The 9,789-nt window shown below is 40.8% G+C and overlaps 1 long non-coding RNA gene across 1 annotated transcript; it reads right to left on the reverse strand.

Moving 5' to 3' along the window:
* Nucleotides 1-6,483: 6,483 nt before the first annotated feature.
* Nucleotides 6,484-8,609, reverse strand: LOC144767240 (uncharacterized). The gene is made up of 4 exons (XR_013598115.1): nt 8,478-8,609; nt 7,669-7,761; nt 6,845-6,951; nt 6,484-6,594 (listed from the first exon to the last, which is right to left on the reverse strand). It is a non-coding gene; the product is annotated as an uncharacterized LOC144767240 (long non-coding RNA).
* Nucleotides 8,610-9,789: the final 1,180 nt, after the last annotated feature.

Consider the following 9,789-nt stretch of genomic DNA (forward strand, 5'->3'; position numbering starts at 1 on the left):
ATTCCATCTTACATTCGGGTAGCAACTACCTCTCCCAAATTGATCATAAGTATCCCCTATGGGGAATTACTTAGGATCAAGAGAAATTGTACAAACGATGAAGATTTTCAGAAAAATGTAGAAGCAAGTATAAAGTGATTTAAATCTAGAGGGTATGGTGAACAGTCATTGAAAGCCTCGCTTTCTAAAGTACAAGGGAAATCTAGACAGGATTTACTGAAACAGAAAAGTGCCCCGGTGAAAAAAAGAACAGTTCAGAATGATTACGACCTTCTCTAGTGGGGTGGGGGATCTGTGAACCATACTGAGGAAAAACTGGAATCTATTAAGATCGGATCCGGTTATTGGTAAGGATATCCCCGCATGTCCAATATTTAACTTTAAAAGAGCAAGGGCATTGAGAGACTCGCTTACGAAGAGTCACTTTGTACGACAGTGCCCAAACCGTTTGGCGAGGCCCCGCATGGGTTTTACCCCTGTGGGAGATGCAAAGCCTGCAGTAATAGTAAGGAGGTGCTATCATATAAACCTAAAGGAATTGAGAAACCACGGTGGATTAGGAAGTTTTTAACATGCAGTATCCCCTACCCCGTGTATTGCTTGACATGCCTCTGCAGCACAATTCACCAATTCACCAAACTGTCACACCTGCCAGCTCGCCCGCCCGTGTACGCCATCCAACAAAGATGGCCGCCCTAGACTGCGCATGTGCGAAGGGGGTCAGGCAGAGCCAAAAGCCTGACTTCCCCAGTACCTGATGCTTCGCGCTCTAGTGTTTTCGGGACTTGCCATCGCGTCACTTCGCAGAGCCGCTCGTTTGTTGCACACCATTCTTTCGGACCCGTGTTGGAGTCCGTCTCTTCATTTCCCGGATCTTTTCATTCGGACTCCTAAATCCGTTTTTGGGGATCTCTGTGCTCTAGTTTGCCCCTAGCACGAATCCTCTTTCCGCCTCCGTGTTGCATATCTCACGGACTCGGAAATCCCTCTTTTGCTGTTTGCCCCTTACCGGCTTTCCCCGCATCGGTTCGTCCGAGACCTCTGCTTCTATCCCACGGTTCTGGCCACTGACCGGACCTAGGTCCCGTTGGTTGGCCGGACTAGTTGGGTGCTGGCGGGGTGTTTAGGATAATTGGTGTACAGGGGGGGTCCGTTTGGAGGAGTCCTGTTTCAATCCCCCTTATTTTACTTTCCTTTTGATCTCCCGGGCTTTTTCTTGACTGGCAGCCGTCACAGAACAGCAGGACTGAAGATCGGGTAAAGCGCTTCTTAGCGCCTTTGTTCACCTTTATATTTTTGGTTTCTCTACATATCTGTTTAAGCTGTTGTCATTATCCTACAGATATCAGAATCCTGAAACACAGTATGCAGAACAAGTTTTATAGTTGTTATCTTCACCTTACCTAGTAAGTGATTGTAGTATATAGAATATATTTCCCGCTTTACATGAAAGGAGAGAGCAGTGATATCATTCCTTACTTTCAGGCAAGTCACAGTTTTTTTACTAATGCGAGGAAAGAGAAGATACATACAATTCCTGTTGATCACTGCACTACATATAAGTATTGAGGTGAATATACAAACATTAGACCTTCACTGTGTTTTATGTACAATCAAGTTTATTAATCTTCACATATTTTTTCCAGTTGCTGTTCCCACCTTGTGGATACCAGTCCGTGGAGTTTTGTTTTCCCTGCCTATCCTTGTTTTGTTCCCTCCTTTCCCTCCATATCACCGTAGTGGTCTAGGGTTTGATAGACGCAACCGGTGTAATGGGGAAGGGTTGGGTCTGTCTTCGATTCCTGGCACTCCTGCAGAAACAGCTACGGGATCCGTACACAAACAAAGATGAGGATCTTAGAACACACACGGGCAATAAAAAAACGGGATAAAACATATCCTGTAGCGAGGCATTACCAAGCATATCATAGAAGCAACAGGGATCTACTCACCTTCTTTGCATTAGCTCATGTCCCAGTGAACCCGCGAGGAGGGGACAGAGTAGCTAAGTTAAGGAGGTTGGAGTCGAGGTATATTATAGATCTAGGCATGAATGTGCCTGGGGGACTGAACAGCAATGAGGAGCTCGTGGTACACTTAGGATAGAGGGCTCTCTTCCTAGGTATTGTTTTAATTTATCCTGCTGTTTGACCATAATGCGGGGTTCGCAATCTGAAAATTAAATTACCTGGCTTGATTCGTATTCTGAATTATATTGGATTAATTAACTGATTAGAGTGATATGTGCTTGATGTGCAATTCTGAGGAAGTAAATGAACTGCTCTGTTTGTTGAGGTTGGACTTATTATTTCCTTTTTCTTTTGTCACTATTTTGTGCCTTTGGGTAAATTTAGTAATAACAGCCTGATGAAGCTTCAATAGAGATAGAGGTACAATCATATAGGCCTAAGATATAGTGAAGGGTCCCTATTCCCTATATGATACATGTGTCTATGTGCGTTAATAATGTACAGGGTTATGAGTGGTAGTGTCATGTCAGTGCTCATTTTGCTTGATTATGCAATACTAGTATCATGCGAGCACCGGTCAGACGTTTATGCACTAAAAACGTTAATAAAATTTGTTATTAAATAAAAAAAAATCCCACTTGACGGATCACTTCAAAACTCACCAGGAAAGAGCTGAAGTGAATTTGCTTTTTTATGGGGACTTTTCGTGAACATTTGTCAACCGGCGCAAAAGTTATTTACAAACCAAAAAATGCTTTATCTAGGAAGCACAATCCTAACTATACGTACCTGTTGGCGACCACCACAGAGTAAAATATAAATATATTTATTAATTGTAAAAAACAAGGGTTAAATTGATGTTGTTATTAGGTGTATATCTCAGGTACAAAATCCAGTTTTAAAAAACCAAAGGCACTGAAATTCACCAGTTATAGTTATCTCAAATGCCTATAACTCATGCCCTAAGGTAACTATAAATTGCGCCCAAGCCATGCATAGTTTTATTATTAATGATATCATTTCAAATGTTGCAGTTATCAATGATGTCATAGAATATATAGAACATGTCATGAGTGAATTAATATGTGGGGTAATTAGCAGTGCATGATGAGGGCGTGACTTTTTATTTACTTTAGGCCACAGGTTATAGTTACTTGACTTGACAGAGAGAATTTTTGTGGTTTTGTTTGTTTAAAAAGGCATTTTGTTAGAGGCATTTTCACCTCACTATAACGTCCCTTTAACCCTTGATTTTTTTCAGTGAATCTGTAAGTTTTTTTATTTGCAGTCAGATATTATTACCATACATAACTATAACATCACCTTTACTTTTTTGAGCAATTCTTTAGTTTACATTTTTTTAATGAATATTTTATTACCATATTTTGCGCCAACCCCACATTTTGATCGTGTGTGGTGTGGGTTTGGCTGAAGGGTTAGATTGGCTAGTCAGAAAAGTCTGTGTATGACCCATTTTTTTTATTGCTTACGGCCTGTTTTATGGACTTGTGGGCCCTATTTTCCTTTATTATTCCATGATAAACAAATAAATGTTGTATGCAACAAGCTCACATCCATGCAGTTTTCCATACATTGCAAAACACTGGCCTTGCACTGCCAATTACCCTACATATTATATCACTCATGACAGCTTCTATGACATCATTGATAATATCAGTGCAACATTTGTAGGGGTGGGCGGACATTTCCGTTCCGCCCACGGAATGTGTGGAAATTTGCACCTTCCGCAAAAAAGGCGGAAAAACGGGGCACATTTCCACACATTCGCAGGCGGAACGGAAGTTGCCCACCCGCCCTGCTCCCGCCCGCCTTATTAAATTATATTTAAAGGCTAAAAGGCAACTTAAATCAAACTTACCTTATTGCGCAGCAAACTTCCTCATTGCGGCTTCATCTTGGAAACTGCACATGTGCGGGAGCCTGCGCATGCGCAATCCTGGCGAGGAACCTATACCTATAACTAAAACTTGTGAATTTCTATGGTTTGTGTGTGTGTAAAATATGAACCTAACTATAACATCCCTGTAACATTTGGCTTTTTAGTGAATTATTGAGTTTTTTTAAAATTCTGTTTCCAAACTATAACATCCCTGCAACATTTGTTTTTTTTCAATGTTTTTTCATGCTAATTCTAAACTATAACGTCATGTAACATTTGTTTTTTTCAGTAAATAAAGCAACATAGCTATAGCTAAATACATATATAAATACATATATATACATATATACATAGATATATCTATCTATATATATTACGTACTGGTGGTCGCCAGTAGGTAGTTATAGTTAGGACCTAGTTTCCAAAGGAAATCCTCAATATTCTATTTGGAATAACTTTGGCGCCGGTGGACGAATCTTTGTGAATTTCTCCAAGAAAATGGCCTGCTCGGTTACGCTCCTTCCCTGAAAGTTTGGGGGTGATTCGTCAAGTGGGGGCTGAGAAAAAAGGGGGGTCCCAAAACGTGTTTTCCCCATGCAATTTTCCTCCTTAGGGACCTTTAGCCAGGGCTACAGCCCGAACGGCTGAACGGAATCACACGAAATTTGGCAGAGGGGTAGAGTTCTGTTCGCAGATTGTGCTTTTTGTTAAATGGTGTAAATCCGTTCAGTAGTTTCTGAGAAAATTGCAAGTAAAATCATAGCGATATCTAGAGTCGGAGTTCAGTACGCGTACATACTGAAATCTGTTCAATTACGAGCACGAGCTGCATGCTGATTGGCTGTGAACTGTCTGTCAACACTCGAAACCAGGAAGTGTTGGTGGCCATCTTGTGCCTCGCTAGGACCGAGTCACAAGAAAACAGTAAAACAAAGTTGAGAAATAAGGGAAGGGGGTAGGGTAGAGATATTCTGACCCTCTATGCTTGCTTTGGGGGTCGTATATGGATGTTTAGGCTCTATTTTTTATTTTATTTTTTTTAAAGAAAAATTGCGGCGTACGCGTATGTAAATACCTACAATTACGAGCAGGAGGTGCATGCTGATTGGCTGTCAATACTCCAAACCAGGAAGTGTTGGCAGCCATGTTGTTTGTCGGAAGAGCAGAGTCACAAGAAAACAGTAAAACAAAGTTGAGAAATAAGGAAAGGGGGCAGGGTAGAAACATTCTGAGCCTATAGTCTTGGTCAGGGGGTTGTACATGGATCTTTAAGCTCAAATTTTTATTTAAAAAAAAAAAAATGGCGGGGTACTCATGCAGTACTTGTCCGCGGTGGAAAAGGTGGAAAAAAAAGTAGAAGTCCGTTTTATTAATTTGGTCCCGGGGGGGGGGTAAATTACAGGGGCAATTTTTATTCATTAGGTCCCAGGGGGGTAAATTACGGGGGCAATTTTTCTGCATAATGGGGGCTTGTAAGGTGTCCCGAGCACTGGGGAACGGCACTCCTTTGTTTTTTTTTTTCAAGTATTCAGGGGGGGTTACGGTCCTACTCCCTGCAGTCTCGGGGAGCGGCACCCCTCGGGTCTTTTTAAAAAAAAAAAATGTTTTGAACTCTCTCTCTCGCCTTACAAGTCACGGGGAACACTACCTTTCTGGGGCAGTGATATGTAAAATTACCTTACAGCTCCAGGTACCTGCATTGTCTGGAGTTTTTTATTAATGTTGAGAGGGTGGGCTTCATAATATGTCCTTGTAAATTCCCATAGAAGCCTATGTCTGGTGCTAACATGGGGTTCTATGGGAAATAAAAGACCGTATTATGAAGCTCATTATCGACGTTTTATCAGCAGTTTCTTGCCAATGAAACTGCGATAATTTTAACACCGGTCCTTGATAATATGCATCTAAGTTTACTGGTCAAAAAAAAGAGCAATGGTCTATATTGTCAACAAAAGGCGATACATTATCGTCGCATTTATTGGCAGGAAACTGCCGATAAAGCGGAGATAATGGGCTTGATAATATGTACTTGTGAATAACCATAGCAGCCTAGGTTAGGATCAGAACCTGGGCTGCAATGGGAAGTTACAAGGGCCTAATATCAAGCACATTATCGCTGCTTTATTGGTAGTTTCCTGTCGATAAAAGCGGCGATAATGTATCGCCTTTTGTATGTAAAGCTTTCCTTTTTTTTGGTGTAGCAGTTGTACTCTCTTCGCATGCTCAGCGTCGTTTCGAAGTTCACGTTTTTTTCTTCAAGTTCAACAAGCAGACCTTTCTTTATATCAGTTAGTAAATCTGTCGGTTTCTTTTCCCGGTTCGTGTGATTCATCCGGTGCTGTACTTTTGTACAGTATTATTAGTCATATTTTTTATATATTTATTTGAAAGGTAGTGCCGAGGTGCCAAATGTTGATTACATACTCCGTCCACCACCATTTTAGTAGTTTCTCACCGTTGTATTTATTATATCAGTTAGTTAGAACTCAGTAGTTTTCAATCCTAGTCTTGAATATCTTACTATAGTATTTCAACATAATTTTTATTGTGGACCGTCATACCCCTACCCCACAAAATATAAGTATGTAGTTTTTTTAATTAACTTTTATTAAACAATAAATATAAACGAAACTCAATTATAACTATATTACAACTGGCAAAATAAGTTAAACAATGTTATAAAGAAATTGTGAAATGGATTCCAAAAGGTGTCTGATTGGTAATCTGCAAAAGAAAAAAGAAAATTAGAGTTTAGAATTATGTAGATGTGAGTAAATGAGCTGAAGCCTTACAAGTTGTGGTAACTCTACAGCTTTATGTGTGCAGTGTGACTCGTATATTCCTGTTCTGTTATAGTGCCGCGTTCAAGTGGTGTCTATATGGAAGTGCCTATTGCGTTACTGACGCTTGTTATGGCGACTTATTTCTAATGCATTCCTATGAAGGATTTGTAGATCTAGGCCTCTTTGCTTACCGTTGTATAAAGCTTGCGGTGTAAACTTTGCGCCCAAACACATTAGGAAGTGCAGTTCACAACGTCACTTTAACAATTCTTCTACACGTCCAAGCAGACAGCAGTGTCTAAGTTTAAGAGAGAAAGAGAAATGATGTCACAGAGAGCGAGAGAGAGAAAACAACATTAAAACGGTGTCGCAGAGTCTGGAGTTGAGATTTTTTGTTGAACCAGATGTAGATTTATTAGCTCCTTGCATCACTTTACCCATGTTAAAAGTGACTCAAAAGTGGCGTAATAAGGTTGATGATCTGTTTGTCAGACTGTTGTAACCTATCTGTTGTCACTGCTCGGAGGTAATTATACATTTTACAGAGAAGCTGCTGTACACTACGCACTCTGGGCCATAATATCAAGCCCTTGGCGACAAAAATTATTGCCAGTTTATCGGCAGGAAAGTGTCGCTAAAGTGGCGATAATGGGTTTGATAATATGCTCTATGGAAATCCAATCGAAGCTGATGTCAGATGTCCTTCACATCTAACATGAGCTCGATTGGAATTCCATAGGATATATTATCAAACCCATTATCGCCACTTTCCTGCCGATAAAGTGGCGATAATTCTGTTGCCAAGGTTTGATAAAATGGCCCTCTCTCCTTTCATAAATAAAAGTTACACTACAGTTTTACGAGTGCAGTGTACCTGGTACATTTTACTTGTTATAGTGCCGCATTCAAGTGGTGTCTATATGGAAGTGCCTACTGCGTTACTGACGCCCGTTATGCCGAATTATTTCTAATGCATTCCTATGAAGGATTTGTAGATCTAGGCCTCTGTGCTTACCGTTGTGTAAACTTTGCGCCCAAACACATTAGGAAGTGCAGTTCACAACTTCACTTTAACAATTCTTCTACACGTCCAAGCAGACAGCAGTGTCTAAGTTTAAGAGAGAAAGAGAAATGATGTCACAGAGAGTGAGAGAGAAAACAACATTAAAACTGTGTCGCAGAGTCTGGAGTTGAGATTTTTTGTTGAACCAGATGTAGATTTATTAGCTCCTTGCATCACTTTACCCATGTTAAAAGTGACTCAAAAGTGGCGTAATAAGGTTGATGATCTGTTTGTCAGACTGTTGTAACCTATCTGTTGTCACTGCTCGGAGGTAATTATACATTTTACAGAGAAGCTGCTGTACACTACGCACTCTGGGCCATAATATCAAGCCCTTGGCGAGAAAAATTATTGCCAGTTTATCGGCAGGAAAGTGACGCTAAAGTGGCGATAATGGGTTTGATAATATGCTCTATGGAATTCCAATCGAAGCTGATGTCAGATGTCCTTCACATCTAACATGAGCTTCGATTGGAATTCCATAGAGTATATTATCAAACCCATTATCGCCACTTTCCTGCCGATAAAGTGGCGATAATTCTGTTGCCAAGGTTTGATAATATGGCCCTCTCTCCTTTCATAAATAAAAGTTACACTACAGTTTTACGAGTGCAGTGTACCTGGTACATTTTACTTGTTATAGTGCCGCGTTCAAGTGGTGTCTATATGGAAGTGCCTACTGCGTTACTGACGCCTGTTATGGCAACTTATTTCTAATGCATTGCTATGAAGGCTATGTAGATCTAGGCTGCTGTGATTACCTTGTATAAAGAGTGCGGCCACCGGAGTTCACCACTCGACTTGAACTCTGCCTCTATATGTCAAAGTATATTCAATACATTGAGAGAATTCCATTGCTGTTGCTCGATAGGCCGTGGTTGCTTCTGAAGGATGTTTGCTGAAGGAAACAAAAGGACGTTTTGATTAGTCATCGTACACTGAGTTGCGTAACTACTATCAAACGTGAATTTTAATGTGGGTTCTTAATATTCCGTAGTTAAGACTGTAGCAAACAAAGGAAGATCAATAAGTTAATAAATGCCTGGGACGGCCTCATACGTGGCGTAGTACAGAAATACGACACAGAAATTTATACACGCACAATTTTTAAAATTCGAGGTGTATAGGACCTCGTGACTTATAAAGAAATATTTCAATTATGTGCATACAATTTAAAACCATTGAGGGGAAGGAAAGCCATATGAAGTATACAAAAAATAGTATTATGCATATACAATTTACAGTGGAGGCTGATGTTGTGACGTCTTCTCTTACATTTGTTTCTGTCGTCTTTTGTCGTGTCTTGAAAGGCTGCGGTTTTGCTGAGTCTGGGGTGTTTTCGACAGTCTGTCTGTCATCGCAGCAAAGGCAGGCAAAAGAGAGCATGCTCACGTCAGTGCCCGCATTATATGGGAACCGCAGGGGCTGACCAAACTAAACCCGGGCCATCATTGGTAGAGTTTTCGCGGTCTGCAAGAATGATGGCCCTGGGGGACATCACATTGGCTAATGTATTGGTTTCCAGGCTTAGTGATAGCAAGCATGCTTGGTGGTGGCATGTGTGTATTGTGGGCGGGCGTGCACCGCGCATGTGTAAGTATGAGTGTGTGCACCAACAATTAATAACAGAGAGAGATGGGGGCGGTGTTATAATGTACGCAGAGGCAGGCCCAGAATCGGATCTGCAATGAGTCAGCACTTCTAATCATTCTCCTTAGCACGCCCTGAGCTCTGATTTGTCACTGAGAGGGTGATCGCACCATAGTTTGTACTGCGTATCATACTCAGCGTGTACCCGCGCTTACGGTACATATATGCTTTGACGTTACGCGTCGCATTAAAGCTTCAGTGTGACATCATGTACGGCGTTCTGTACGCGAAAGGGGGCAATGTTTCTACTTGGTTTAAAACATGTATGTATTTAATGTAGATACTAAGGGCAGACATTTGGGATAAACTATGATTTTTTTTAAAATACTTTTAATAATCCTATATTAGTTTTAAAAAGAATTAAACAAATCGCGGTAGAAGATCATGTGTACTCGTATTGAAAGAGCTGCGCAAGCGCATCAT

This window comes from Lissotriton helveticus, chromosome 7 (assembly GCF_964261635.1).
Source record: "Lissotriton helveticus chromosome 7, aLisHel1.1, whole genome shotgun sequence".
Lineage (NCBI taxonomy): Eukaryota > Metazoa > Chordata > Amphibia > Caudata > Salamandridae > Lissotriton > Lissotriton helveticus.